The sequence below is a fragment of the Apteryx mantelli genome, chromosome 2 (assembly GCF_036417845.1).
Source record: "Apteryx mantelli isolate bAptMan1 chromosome 2, bAptMan1.hap1, whole genome shotgun sequence".
NCBI classification, from domain to species: Eukaryota; Metazoa; Chordata; class Aves; order Apterygiformes; family Apterygidae; genus Apteryx; species Apteryx mantelli.
Window position 1 is genome coordinate 54,845,925 of NC_089979.1, and position 4,013 is coordinate 54,849,937.

Consider the following 4,013-nt stretch of genomic DNA (forward strand, 5'->3'; position numbering starts at 1 on the left):
TCTTCTTAATAATTTTGATTGCAAGCCCTAGGAGTATACTGTCAGTACTTGACTTTTTTTGTTTAATGCAATATGATTGTTCACTGATTGCCTGAAATACTTGTACTTCCTTGACTCTGAGACAGGCTGCCAGTTGTCAAGCTGTTGACTGTCACCAATGGCTTTGCTATCAGAGCAATGTAGCTTCCAGTGTTGTTCTCACTTCTGCATAATTTTTGAACGTTTCTAGAACTTAATGATTCGAGGGGAGTAAGCAAATATGTATCAAAATCTATACTTTTTAAGACATCTGTCAAGAAATGTTTTCCTGTTCTTCTCCTGTCCCTTCCCCTCAGCACAGCAATTGGATTAATTGTCACATAATAAACAGTGATTTTTTTTCCTTAAGTTTTTAATCAATATTTTTGGTTGCTTTATGTGGGGAGGGGAGTGGATTTTGGAACACTGCCTTTTGAGGCAGTGCAATGGGCAAATGCATTCTGTGGGAATGAGTAGACTGGCAAAGGTCAAGCTACTCCTGCCAGCTGTATTTGCCTCCTTGTGCCCTTCTTGACTTTAGCTGTTTTGTCAACAACACTTTAACACTTCAGCCTGCATTAATCAAGTTTTTGAACATCTGAAGCATTTCTGGGTTTTAGGAAATATGAAAATAGATTGCTGGCTTTTTGCTTGTGTTAGTTTCTATGTTGAAAACTTCAGTTTCAAAGTGGATGATTATTCTGTCTACTGGTGACCAATTTACTATGGTCTATTGGTAAATGTGCCAAAGGACTGTTGTTGAAGGAACTTGGATCACTGATATTTGTCCTTTCCTCATGCTTTCTGAGCAGTTTCTGATATGACAGAGTAATGTTGCTTGACCTGCTTAACCTGACAACATCCTTCCCCTACCCGCCCCCCCCAGACTTGTGCAAGTAACTTGCTCTCCTTTTCACAAGGCTGGGGCAATAGTGGGATTCTCTAGCTGCTAGTGACCTAGTCCACTTTGACAAAGTGGCACTGCTTAAAATGTCTGGGAAATTTCTTAAGATGTTCACCAAGTAAGCTAAGGATCCACAGTGCCTGGGGAAATTCAGTGCTGTCCTGACACAGGCAGGGCATTAGCACCAGCCCTTTTCCTTAATTGAGCTTTTGAAGATGTTGCACAGCCTTGATATTTCCTTGGTCATCAACCTTTTGGTGAAACTTTGATCATGGCAATAAAGCCTACATCAAAGCCACTTGTTACTACATTACCACAGTACTAACTCATTCCTGTTTGGAAGGACCAGTGCTTGGTGAAAATGGGGACAAACTCATCTCAAACCTATTGGTATCCCATACTCTAGCTTGCTGCTTCTTGTGCATCCTGAGGATGCTATTTGCCCAGATGTGCATGGAGAAGGACTCTTTGCACTTTCTTGCTGTTGCAGGTATCCTCCAGTGCTTGCTCTGCTTTGACCTAGTGGCATGGAAGCAAGAAGAGTTGAGGAAAAAAAAAATTTTTTTCCTGTTAATGTTTTTTGCAAAGTACCAGAGGCACTTCAGGAGTGATTTGATGCCCAAACATAATCATGCATACCTTTTCAAATGTTCCAACATGAGACATACAAACCAAGAACCCACAGCAGAATTGTACTCTTCTGCAGTGGCAACTAGAGGCCAGGCGGGATACTGTAGGGCATCTAAAATGGCATTAGTTGCTTGTTCAGGCAAATAGATTCTATTTTTTATATACTTTCCAGCCGGAAGACAAAGCAGTTGCCTTGGCAAAGTGACCAGACAGCCCCAGCTGCTGCTCCCTCGCAATAAGGGAGATGTTTGAGATGAAACATTTTAATGTATTAATTAGCTAAACTTCAAGCCAGAGACTTGGCCTTGATACAAAAGCATATGACATACTAGTAAACACATGTGTACTTGGACTTCCTGATAGATGGAAACATAAAATGAGAGCAAAGTGATTTCAATCAGTGCAATTACCAAATATGTGAAATATTGTTTTTAACGTAGAAATTTCAACACTGTACCTCTTGATCTCAGTGCCTAAGCAATTAATGAGTAACACTGATTGTAAAGGAGTGGGGGCTGATACAAGTTAGTCTGGCAGGAAGAACCACATACATTTTTCAGGCTTTCAGGGCAGGTATTGTTCTTCACATTTCTTACCTCCCTTATAAATCCAATAAATAAAGATCTCTGGTAGTAGGAAAAATGGCTGGAGAGAGAGGTCCTAAGTACTCCAGCCTTAGCCAAGGCTTTTAGGGTTATTTTAGAATTTTTCTTCCTATTCAAGTGTTTCCTGTTCTCCAACAGTTGCGCTTAACTTCCTGCATTTGCCAGATTTTCAGGGATCTACCTAATGCAAGCTTCAGCCTGCTATTCTTATGAGACCCTGCATCACTCACTCCAAAGTTCATGAAAACCAAAGATTGGTCAATTTGACTTAATTTGACTTGTCATTACAGTTCACAATTGAAAGGCCTTAAAGAACATAAGTTCTGGAGTTCCACACACACAATCACTTCTGTTAAAGGAGAATGAAACAGTGCTTTATAACTATGTGCCTAAAATTTATAAATGGATGCCACCATAAATGCTTTCTATCGTATAATTTGGGGAAGAGTATTATGCTTGTGGGACTTTTCCCTCCAAATTACTGTACTTGCTGCAGCGTTGTTTGCTTTGCAACTCCTGCAAGCACTTTGCCTCTTGCTTTTTGCCAATCTGGTCCCTAGCTGTGGCCATGGTTGCTGCATCCTGCTGCTGGCAGGGTTGCTGTGGCCACACGCCTTCCCAGACTCACCCTTGTTAAGGGAGGTCTGTGAATACAGAAGAGTCAAACTGCAAACATGAAATAAGAAAGCCTGAGTCTGGTTTCAGAATTGAAACACAGGCCAGTGTCTTCATGTACAAATTTGTTTTCACTTATTTCTTCACTTATCCAAGTATGTTGCCCGTGACGGTGTGAGAAATAGTGGTCATATGTTGCATGTTCTAACTGTGCCTTTCTTGCTCAAGAAAGGCATAGTAGTATTTTTAACTTTCTTGCAACTAATTTTCCCTCCCACTCTATTACTTTTTTTTACCAGAAGCTGTGGAAGAAAGCTTTAATGAAATGGGTCTTGACATTTCAGGGAGCAAGGATTTCAAACCACATCTTACTTTTCTAAAGCTCTCCAAAGCACCAAGGTTGAAAAGAAGGGTAAGTAACTGCATTTAAAATTTTTACTGGGATTTGTTCTAGAGATTATTTTCCTTCCAATGATCTTTTAGATGACTTTATACTAAAGTGATCTTCATTGTAACTAGAGGAAAAATATAATTTTCATTATTTAACAGAGTTTGTATGTAGACTGACAGTTCTGTTTTCTTCATATCCACTTGGAAGAGTTGGAGTCCCTTGCTTATACTGCACAAGGCTCTTGGGTAGAATATGGAGTGTTTTGTTTCTGCAGGGGCCAGTAGAATCTGCATGAAAATACTATGTTGAGCTGTTTCCATAGGGCAGGATGTCTTCTAAGCAGTATCTTCTTTGAGAACAAGATTAATATCATTTCGGAAGCCAGTCTGGTAGTTTGAGTTATGACACAAATGTGTGATGTGCTTTTCTAACCTTTACTGCAGCATTGTATGGGATTTTGTCACGTACAATTAAAGTAAAAAACAACTCTGATTAGATTGCTCATTTCTCAGTGGAATATTGTCCTCCTTGTTTCCAGGAATAGTTTTTATTTATGATGTCAATATATTGCAAACCTGAAACACTAAAGGAGCATGCATGCACAAAAAAAAGGAAAATGCTATAATAGCTGAAGAAAATGACCTTGTATTCGTGCTCATCAAGTATTTCATATTGACTTGATATTTGCCTTCTGTATACATGGAACAATCAAAGTTAGGTAGTACTGATAGTTCTGTGCTGGAGGCTTTTTCTTTTATATTGGCTATGGGGAATTTCTTGAATACAGGCATCATCAATGTCTGATGCAAAAGAAAAATACAATATGCTTGTAGGAATTACTGTTGACTTT